Raw genomic sequence first — 12,346 nt, 5'->3', positions numbered from 1 at the left:
ATGCTTTTGCACTACTTTACTTTGCAAATCGACACTTAAAATACTTCAAGATGGCGGACATTTGACTTTTAAGATTTTTGGAAACTAGCGAAGATATTTTGTCAATTGCAGTCCATGTCCGTACCATCTGCTAACAAATCAGAAATAAATAAAATACCGGGGAAAATCGGTACCAACAAACATTTCCGAAACTCCTAATTTGTTCTCAAATGATCGCGCACGGGAACGAATTTTCGTGAATTGATAATTTGTCCGTTAATTTCCAAACTGTCTTTTCAGATTTTTGCTATCTCCAGAGCCGAGATTTCATCGCATTGGCGATCAGGGATGGTTAATTTTGCAGACTTCTTATTTTCAAATCCGTATAATCAAACGTCTTCTCCGAAAAATTCAAGATTTTAAAGGGATCTTTTCACGCTTTGGTAAATTGACAAAATTGAAAAAAGTTGTTTCAGATTCGTAAGTTTTCGTTTTAGTTATGATATTTGTGAGGAAACAGTAATACTGAACATTAACCATGCTCTAATATAGCCATTATATGCATCTTTTGACGATTTTAAAACCTAAAAATTATAAAGCGTTGCAACGCGAAACGATTGAATAATTTGGAGAGTTCTGTTTTTGTCGTTAAATTTTGTGAAACTACGAAGATTGCTTATATAAGGTATAAAATACGTCAAGAATGTATACTCGGCGGAATAGCTCAGTCGGCTAAAGCGTTTTTACTTCAGGACTCTGGCAGGACTCCAGGGGTCACTGGTTCGAAACCTGCTCCGGGCAATGTTCTTTTCCTTTTTTTATTTTTTTTTCTTGATTTTTTACTGGAGCTTTTATGATCCAATGTTTACATTTATCAATATAAAGCATTTAATGAATAAGTTAAAAAAATGCCAAAATCTGTGAAAAGGCCCCTTTAATAGTCACAGAAAGTTACGAAAATTCTAGCAACAATAAACATTTCTTGTGTATTTCGTGTACAGATGAAAATCATGCGAAAATTAGACTTCATGTACGTCACATCATTCTTCCTCGGGGAAAAGCGTGGACTCAAATATTTGATTGCTCAATAAAAACTTTGTATTGCAGAGGTCGCCAATATTATTGCATACAGCAGCTTACAGCTTCACGTGGGGTCGGCGTGTATTTGGCTGCCTGAGCGCTGATTGGCTGATGCGCTTACCAAGAAGACTTTGATTGACAGCTGGAAAATCAATATTGGCCACTCGCTGATAAATTCATTGAAAACAGTAGCTCTTGGGCAGATTTAACGGTCTGAATAACCCGATTTACTGTTGACATTTGTACGTGTTCCACTAACGGAAGCGCTGCAACGAGAATCATCAATAATGGTCAGTTTTTATGTTGCAGTTGTGCACTTTGAATTTTTTTCCATTTCTGTTCATTGATTTCAGAACGTATTTACAACATTGTTAGGTTAGATATTGTTGACCATGATCTGCGAAAACTGGGCTTAATATGTGTTTAGTGTTGTCACAGGATAATCAGGGTCAACACTTTCTGCTTTTATGGATTTTCTGTTATAAGTTGGCCTCTTCTAAGCTTAATTAGCCATTCTAGAAGAAAAGGGTTGCCCCTAATTAGCCCGTGTGGACTGCACAGGCTTATCTTGGGCAACACTTTACCAGTCTTTCCCAAATACTGTTGGTCCTCGGATTTTTCTGATTATAATTAGGAAAATCCAGAAATGATTCTTATATTGCAGGACCTCGTTTCCCGTAATAAAATTATGGCAAAATATGGAATTCCATAAGCTATTTTCAGAAAAGTTTCAAGGCTAAAGTTAGAATTTACTGAATTGTTAATGAATACTCCAATGATGTAAAATGCTTTTTTATTAGTTGCATTATTTTATATCAAAAGTATCAGATTTTTGCAGCTGCAAAGCGAAATACACTCTATGTCATCACTATATGAGTACATTTCGCAAAGGGAATCAAGACATGTACGTTTTAGCTCCCGTTTTATTGAATTATTTCGTACGTATGCAGGGCACAAAACAAAGGTCATTGTGAAATTATCGCGAACTGTCAACATCACCACAGGAGTTACAATACAGTTACGTAACATTTATTTAAAAAAATGAACACAAAAACAAGTATTTAATTGAATTTTTAACTTGCTCACAATGAAATAGATAAAGTGAACTCTCATGTGTATATTATTTGGTTAAGAAGAATTAAGTTTAATTATTTGTCAGTGACATTTATGAATATTGATATTAAATAGTTTCTTTCTATAATAATATTAAAATATTGTTAACAAATATCATTTTTGTCTTTAATGATCATTTTTAGTTTTTGGGCCGGCAAAGATTAGTCCGGGCCAGCAAAGGCTACATGATTATAGGACCTCCTGGCCGGCAATAAATTTTTATTTTAGGAAGAACTGCTTTACCCAAATGTATTACAGTGATTTTTTTTCTTCTTTGAGTAGTACCCATAAAAGGTACTTTCAAAATTGAAGATAAACTACAAATTCCCAAAAAGCAGGAAAATTTTGTCAATTTCATTCCAAAAGTGCATTATCTACAAGTGAACCTTTAGTAAGACTTTTTAACCTTTATTGAATGGTTACAGGTCTTGGAAATGGTACTGTTTTCAGATACCAACTTTTGATAGAGGAAAAGCTCATTGTATGAAATGAATTGCCTGTATTGTTTATGCATTTGAAAATTTTGATTTGCAAAACACACCAAATTTTAAGAATGCATCCTGTCATACCTGCATTTATTTCCTTAAATTTTTTTTTTTTTAACTGAAACGACTCTAGTAGACTTTAAATATGGGTTTGACTTCAGTGAAAAGGTCTAGTCTATAAAACCTATTCAGTTCCTTTAGCTAATTATAATGATGAGGTCACGGTGGTGTAGTGGATGAGGTGTCTGCCTAGTGATCAGGAGTTCGTGGGTTCGCTCCCTACTAGGGGAGTGTTCTCATTATCTCCTCCATAGACACCAAGTACTTGTTTCTCCCCAAGAAACGGACTCGATAATGTCCATATCTGCCTTTAATGCTCTAAAGGGCGCATGGCAGTATACATAGATAGATAGAATACTGCGTGACCTTGTCTAACTTTTGTACATATCAAACAACTCCCAGAGCCTTTGATAATTTTTGCTGTGACAGCTCTCAGCAACACTTAAGTTATAAAGCTGAGAGTTCCTCTATTCCTATAACTTCGTGCAGCCCTATAAGATCGTGTACTTTTTTATGACGTAAATTTCTAAGCAACATTCGAACGTACGTGCCTGAAAACTGTTCACTTTTGTAACGCGAGAATTTCCACAGCGGATAAGACAAAAATCATGAGGAAAAAACAATAAATATGATATAAATTGTCCGTTTTTCTGACCTCGTTCCAAAGAAATAGCCAAAACAATATTTAAAATCTGCACATTTCCTTCACCGGACGGCTATGTTTGTCAATGTTTTGATCGTAAAATGTTGTAAGAGTAGTTTCCCTTGGTGGCCCGTCTCGAATTTGTATTGTGCTCTCTGTACTTTGCATTACAATACGATTAAAGTATGCTGTGTATGCGGGAAATTTCACCCCCAAATGATGCCACGAGACCATACATTAAGATCGTGTCAGGCCAATTGTGATAATGGTTCTCACTGTGTCAATTTGGGATTTTGTCACAAAACAACTGTCATTAGAAGGGGTGACAGCCTTTAATGCCCCCATTGTGAATAGAATTTTATTTAGCTATTTTCCGTTAGTAAATACACTTTAGCTAGACCTCTGAATACAGTTATCACAGTTCATATTTCGTTTTTATGAAGACCAGTGTTGTTTAAACCATTATTTTCAATACAGTTTATTCACGAAATTCATTTACAACAACACATATTTAATACAAATAAACACATATTCACAAAAACATATATCGGCTATTATAAACACATCCCAGGGCCTCGCTGTGACGTCATCAAAATCGGTGCACGATCTTATAGGGTTATTCTGTGTGACGCAGACTACCATATACATGAATGTTTAAAGGTACGTAACTCCATTATTATTATCTGTCAACCAACATATTTCACTCGTTATTTGTTAAACAAAAGATAAATCATAAAGTATATATCAAGTTTAGTTATTGTCTAATGAATTTTCATGAAAGATATGCCATTGAAATTTAAGGTGCACGAACTTATAGGTTTAGAGGCTACTGTAGTCTAAGTCTAACTTCACTGAGAAAGAAGCGCATAAAACTAAGACGTTACCTTATGAGACTTATCAACGCGGATAACAAAATTTCTCCTGCCGCTTCCTTTGAGGGGTCGACATTTATCTTGAATTTAAGTTAAAAACAACCTTTTCAATTATACGTTTACGCTATATATGCAACATTTCGTTTTATTTTTTGCGTGTTGTAATATTCTGTAAGAATCGTTCTAAACGTCAATGGCGCACTTTCTACGAAGGGAGCTAACCGCACCTGTTATATATGCCCATATGAAAATGGTCCTATCAAATCGGTAAAATCAACACCATCTTTGTATTATAATTAGAGATCAACATCAAACTTTTACGATCGGTCAACACATATCGAATGTCATTACTGATAGTAAGAGCCATAAATATACTAAATTTGAACGTGATTCTGAAAATGAGCTCCACATTTTGCCTGGTGGGCTTGTTTCGGCACAGCTGTCTAACTTAGGTTTTGGCTTTTACTGAATTTCATCAACAGCCGATAAAATGAAGAAAATTCTCGCCAGTAGACCCGAATGAACACACTTTTACTACAGTGCTGCTTTGGCCATATTGAAACACGGAGCGTATATTGACGTGATTGAACATAGTATCGACGCAATTTTGCAACGATGCTGACCAAATGTTGAGCATGGAGCTATCATATTGTATATATCGAGAGAGAAATAATATAGATATATAAATAATCATAGGCGGTTCCAGGGGGGGGGGGGGGGGGCGGACGCGGCGTAAGCCCCCCCCCCCCCCCCTAAAATCGCCAAAGTAAAGTCAATTCATTTGATGTTTCACACTTAACTAGATCTAAATCACCTATTTAAACTTGTCCAAGCCTTCAAAATCACTAAAATCGTGGAGCTTCCGGGGGGCTTCGCCCCCTGGACCCCAAAACTATAAACTATGCATTTTTTTGGCATTATAAGAAGGTACTTTGATGAAAGTATATAAGGCGTGACATGCTCGAGAAGTGGTTGTCAAAGCCTTCAAAATCATTAAAATCGTGAAGCTTCCGGGAGGCCAAGCCCCCCTAGCCCCCCTAAACGATAAAATATGCACTTTTTTGGCATTATAAGAAGGTACTTTGATGAAAGTATATAAGGCGTGACATGCTCGAGAAGTGGTTGTCAAAGCCTTCAAAATCACTAAAATCGCGGAGCTTACGGGGGGGGGGCGCTTCGCCCCCCTGGACCCCCTAGCAGGGCTTTGCACCCACCAGGGTCCCTAGCAAATCTTTCAATATCCCCCCCCCCCCTAACCAGAAATCCTGGATCCGCCCCTGATAATATATAGAAATATTGCGCGGGAAAAACAGCTCCACACTCAACTCTCCAAATCAATGGATTGTGTTACTTTATATTTACCAGAGAAGTGTATACACATTCGCTGTATTCTTATATTTAATAATTATGTCCGCATTGCATTCTATGAACAAATATATTTTTATAATGTAATTATTGCTATTCCCTTTTGTTCCAAACGCTGTTATATTTCCGGAAAGTCGTGTTATATAGTTTAATATTGACATTCAAACAGTTCAAATTATTTGGTTTTGCATAAGCCAAGTTCCAGCACAAATAGTTTGCACTTTCTTTTAACGCAATATAACATTCTATCTAATAGGAATTGAAGTCATTTCGCGGTTTGCCTTTCTGAAAATATTCTATAAGAACAATAGACGAATGCATATAGACTTGTTCCCTAAATAAACATAACATACACACACGATTATATGAGTAGTATGCAAATGTAAACATGTCGATAAAACATGATAGACTTACGTACTTAGACATATATTGAAATCATGAAATGATTCACGAAATAGCCAGTTTTATGGTAACATAAAAACGCATCACTGTTTGCATATTTTGCAGACATATACATACACATACCGCCTATATGGACAATATTTATTTACATATTTACACGTGTACGTATTCTTTCGCATACATTTCCACAAGCTGGCTGATGGTCATAGTTCGGTCACTGTATCGAACTCAAAGGTTCCATAGCCTTCCCTGAATATTTGTCGTCTGCGTGGTTGGGTGGCGTCTGAGTTTGTTGTTTATACTTTCACCAGACGGGGCTGGACGTCATTTTCTTGAGCTTTTTTTAATCAGGATACAATATTCAGGCAGAACAGTATGTTTCCCATTCTCGGCCCGTTTGTTGAGTCTATTGTGCCACTCCTCAAAGAGGTTGTTTGTTCTTATTAAGCAGCCGGACAACGACAAGCTTTCAATAGACCACAGATCGTTCTGTATCAAAATACGGTCCACTTTGTCAAAGTATCGGTCAGTCTCATCCATGTTTCGTCCACAGTAATTTAACAATTTGTTGGATGTAGGCTGCGGTGAGGAGCGGCAGCGTCCAGTGCAGGAGAGCGAACAAATATAAACGTAAAGTCTATGCAGTATGGAAAGAAAACCATAAGTGTTGTATATGAATATGTCTTATAAATTTATTCTACCTTTGCAGACTTAATACACTAAGAACAATATAATTGTTTAAGGTCAATATGGTTAACATGGTTAATAAAGGCTGTTCAATGCATGTATTTTTACTTTTGTACCATACATTTTGCACGAGCATATTTGAAATGTCACGTTATGTTTGATAGAGCACTAGATGCATACAGTACATGTATACTATCATTTAAAATAAATGATTATGTGATATGTCATATGTTTTTACTTTAACTGATTGCTGCGCTATACATTTATCAATGAAGAGTTTTGTACAATGCTAGAATTTTATCCGTTATACACGAGATTGTTCAAAAGCGTCGTTATTTTCATTCAATAATAATAAAATATTCCAAGTAAAGTATTAGTTTGCTCAAAATATTTTCTAAAATATGACGCAACTTCAACAAGTGAAACCGGTTTTGCTAGATTACTTGTATGTTGACAATATAACAATTCATGCCGTTTGTTAACTTTGCAAATGTGTAAATGTAACTACAAATTAAATCACATGAAATATAAAAGAAAAAAGCGCCCGGGATCGCCATAAAACATCTACAAATATAAAACTCATTTACAACCGAAAGTCAATTTATTAAAGGCCAATATATCGATATAATACATAACCTCAAAGACATTACCTGTACATATATTATATAATATGTTTTTATATATTAAAACTTGATGTGATGCGTTTTGTATGTATATAATGCCATATGCGATTTGCGTAGGTCCATGACATTCTTACCATGCACACAGTCTTGTCAGGAGGTACGTTTGTCACTATCTTGACCTACAATAATCGGATTTCTCCTAAAGCCCATTTTTGCACGAAGCACCCCATATGTGGATTCGTGTTAATGATTATGTGTTGGTCTCCTGGCCTTTAAGGGCCGCTTGTTTCAAACACAAGCTCGCAGTAAATATTCACTTAATCATTGTTCGACCATTTGAATAACTATTTATTTTTGTGTGAACCATGCAGGCAGCTTTACACAATCTTTATATATGTGATCAATAAAGGATATGAAATATATAGAAATATATCAATCGCTTTGATTTATAAAATGTTACAATAGCTATAATCATTTGAGTTACGTGACTGCGAAGTAAAATCTATCGATAAGAGGGCATATGTCGAATAGTCATTGCAAACATTATATTAAAACACTGAAAGATAAGTTGTTTGTATATAATAAATAATTATTCTTTTAAAACTAATCATCGCAATTACATTTTTATCGTATAAAAGGGTGTAATGGAATTGTTAGTATATAATAACTAAGTATTCTTTTAAATTTAAACATCACAATAACATTTTCATTTGATAAAAGGATGTATTGAAATTCTATTATTGTTTACTTAGTATCACACTCGTTGTGATTACAATTAATATTGTTTTGATTACAATTAATATTTCAAATGGCTCATCTATAGCGCACCTGAACCTTAAGTGCTAATGCTGAGATATTGTGGTAAGTCTAATCCCGGCGTGGTGCGTCTCTAGAGACCACTATTTTGTATCCAATCTTGATAAAACTTGGTTAAAACGTTTAATTTGACGACACAATCTTGGACGAGTATATAGAGAATAACAGGTTACTGTCCCATCGTTTTGTAATATACAAGACGAGGCTTAGAATAATATAACGGCGAGGCTTGCCCAGCCGTTAATTTATTCGTGCCGAGCCTGATATATTACACAACGATGGGACAGTAACCTGTTGTTCTGTTTATCATACCACATTTTCCTAAAACTCTGCAAAACAATCTATTTTTTATATTTAAAATGTGCGGATCACCGCTGATTTTGCTGTTCCGGCTTTTACACGTTGACATAGTATCATACATATAGCAACGGCGTTCGAAAAGACGACTCGAATAATCGCTTATTTTAAACATCGTATAGAGAAAAAAAGTTGTTTGCACTACGAATGGGAAGAGTACACCCGTTTTAATTATAAACGCATTGAATTAGAGATCAGGAATGGACTGCAGCGACAAATTTACTCGAAGAACACACTTCACCGACTAGTTTGGAGACGCCATTTTGGAAATGTGTATTGAAATTGACATTTTGATGATGGTGACAATATTAACATAAGCGTGTTAAATCGTTTGTTTAAATAAATGAGGATTAGCATACAGTTATCATTTGTCTTGACTTTCTGTGCAACAATTGCGAGTGCGATGGTTACATCGATATTTAAAGGGATCTTTTCACGCTTTAGTAAATTGACAAAATTGAAAAAAGTTGTTTCAGATTCGTAAGTTTTCGTTTTAGTTATGATATTTGTGAGGAAACAGTAATACTGAACATTAACCATGCTCTAATATAGCCTTTATATGCATCTTTTGACGATTTTAAAACCTAAAAATTATAAAGCGTTGCAACGCGAAACGATTGAATAATTTGGAGAGTTCTGTTTTTGTCGTTAAATTTTGTGAAGTGTGTATTTTAAGATTTATTTACAGGTCGTCCAGCGTCTTCTCGACTACAGATGTATCGACCTGCCCCTGTGACCCTTCAGAGGAGAAAATAAGGTCATATTATACATCATAGCACGATGGCCAATGAGACCTTAATGTGACTAGATGCTTTTTTTTTTTTTTTTTTTTTTTTTTTTTTTTTTTAATGGATTATGTAGTGGTTTGCCTTTTATCAAAATGGTTTTTGCAGTATTCCTATTATCTCTAGATTATCATTATCCTTATTGGCATTAATGTTAATTCTTTATAGTTGTGTGTGGTTTTTGTGCTCTCCGCCCCAAGAGGTGTTAGTGGGGGTTCGAGCGGGATACAGAGGGCGCCCCGATTCCAGAGGCGCCCCTGGTTCTTTTAAGTGCCCGGTGTACAGCACCGATACACTGCACCCCCGTTTAACGTCCCTCGCGGAGGACTTGTTAGTACATAAAAATAGATTAGTACAGATATTACTCTATTGCCCTGTGTCTTGGTGTAAATTCACATGGGCTCTCTCTGTTGTGCTGGTGGATATTGTCAGGTGTTTAATGGTGTTGCAAGGGTCAGAATAGTTTTGAAGTTTAATATAGTAGCAAAGGGGCTGCGTTTGTGTGGTTGGACCGAGATGACTGGTTGGTTGTTGGTGGTACAGGGAGGACAATATCTGGTTCTACACTTTCGTTCTTTGGGAGACAATTTTCACGCGCCTTTATTTGTTTTTGAAAGAGGGAGAGAGAGAGAGAGCGCACGTTCTTCTTCCTGTTTATATTGCTAGTGGTTACACAGATGGTAATTATATGTATTAGTGCATTTTGTTCAGGAGGGAATAGATCTGGGATGTTAATGCTGACCATCCCTCTAATTCGATCTGATCCTCATAGTGACAAGGGTAATACGTGCAGGTTAGCAATACAAGGTTTGCAATTCAACGTCAAACGTAACAAGGCACAGGCATGCAAGGAAAAAACTTACACTACTCTACAAGAAAACATCACCTACGCTACAGTAGGGGAAACAACAACAACAAATACCGTCACCATTCTCTTTTTATTTTTATTTTTGTCATGTTGGGTATGTCATGTCAACGGGGCCAGAGTGCACGGATGTCATGTCAACGGAGCCAGAGTGCACGGGCGAGAGATATCTCTTCAGGCGCGCCCTCTGGCCCAGCTGACACGCTCTACTCAACATGTTTAAGTCTTGTACATATGGGAAAAATGTTAACTAATCACATTTTATTACAACAATATTTACACCTATAGGGGTTGCACTGTGGGTAAATTTGCACACGTGCGCACTTACTGCGTCTTCCGATCCTGCGTGGAAGTATGTTGTCTGTGTGCTTTTCCCCTACCTTCGTCGTTGTTGCTGATTACAGCTTAAGAGAAGGAAAGCGAGGGTCTCGCGGAACCCTGGGTTTTGTTACCTAGAGCGCTATTTGGTTGTAAAAGAAGGCTTAGAGCTTATCCATAGTGGTCGAAAGGGGCCAAGTGACATATGTATTGGGGGGGGGGGGGACGTACCCTTCCGTCGTTTTAGTATTATTAGTCTTTATCTATTTATTTATTGGTGTAATTTTCCTATATATCATAAAGCGCAGACGAGGAAACCGGGAACGTTCGTTAAAGACAGCTCCCTCATCTTTGCCTTGTTTATAGTATTGTTTATTTATGTATTGACGTCAACAAGGTGTTATTGGACACTGCATTGTAATGTACTACCAATCCAAAGTACATTTGGACCCCAAATACAAATATAGGTTCTCGGCGTGCACATTACATGCAGTGTTTCTATATATATTTATTTATTGATGCAATTTTCCTCTTGTCATAAGTACATAAGATAGTCATTATTAATTGGAATCTTTAAAATTACATATATCATGGATTGTTTTACGGTACAGTTTTAGAACCAAATTAATTAATAATAGTATATAAGTTCGAGCCGGGCCCAGACGAGTGGCCATATGGACAACACCGGAGTGACCATCGTCCGAGACCCACCCGTCATAAGTACATAAAGTTGCCATTATTGATCTGAGTTTTTATTTATTTATTTATTTATTTATTTTAATTTTTCCTATAGGGCCGGGATAATATGGTTAGGTTCAGTTCGGGCCCAGACGAGTGGCCATATGGTGCACACCGAAGTGACCATCGTCCGAGTCCCGCCCGTCATTAGTACATAAGATTGCTATTATTAATTTGAATAAATGAAGCAGTATATAACTGACGGTATGTGTTGTTATTTCTATCTACCGCTAATAGTCCAACGGAATATTATATTTTATCTAAGTAGCCCGTGTCGCGCAAAAATTTAAACACGTGCAGTCGCACAACAGGAGCGATTCCGCTTGGAGGCATCAACAGTGAGTCGCGATTAATGATAAGTGGGTTTTTGTAGGCGGCTATTACCCCTGCACTTAGTTCTAGTCTCTGTTCAGCGTGTTTAGGGCATATAAAGAAAAGATGTTCAAACGTGTTATGAATGTTGCACTGGGGGCAGAGGACAGTTTTGTAATAGTCGCCGTGCAATCTAGTCACCCTTAGGCGCATGCGCGAGTAAGCCCTGTCCTCCCTTTTAATGGGACTATAGATGTTAATCTTATGGCTAGGGTTGGTTAATATCGGTAAATTATGATCGGCGCAGTAAATTGACCATTTGTGATCCTGTTCATTATACCCTTTTTGGTTAATGATTGCAATTAGTTCGCGCGCGCTAGGCTTTAAATCAGAGGGTAGACCTTCATGGGAACCTATTCTGGCAAGTTGGTCAGCGTGTTCGTTACCCGGAATGCCTACGTGACTCGGGATCCATACGAATTGGAGAGTGATATTGTTGTTTGCTAGTTTTGTGATTCCCTTTAATGTTGCACATATAAGGTCGGGACGCGTTTTCGATGATCCTGCATTAAGTGCTTGTAAGGCGCTGAGAGAATCGGTTAATATCGCGTAGTTTGAGCGTTCGTGGGTTTCAAGTTCATTAAGCCACTTTATGGCGCTGTTTATTATAGCTAGTTCGCAAGCAAATATAGACAGTTCTTTATTGTATTTTACCTTGCACTGATGTATAATGACATTTTTGGGTTGAAACACTACAAAGGCCGCGCCTGCTATTTCAAGTTCCTCATTTTTGCTACCGTCAGTGAAAATCTGGGTGTAATCCCCATATTTATCTGTTACATAGTT

This window comes from Dreissena polymorpha, chromosome 8 (assembly GCF_020536995.1).
Source record: "Dreissena polymorpha isolate Duluth1 chromosome 8, UMN_Dpol_1.0, whole genome shotgun sequence".
In the NCBI taxonomy this organism is placed as follows: Eukaryota; Metazoa; Mollusca; class Bivalvia; order Myida; family Dreissenidae; genus Dreissena; species Dreissena polymorpha.
The sequence above is the reverse complement of the archived record's forward strand: the minus strand, read 5'-3'. Positions refer to the sequence as shown.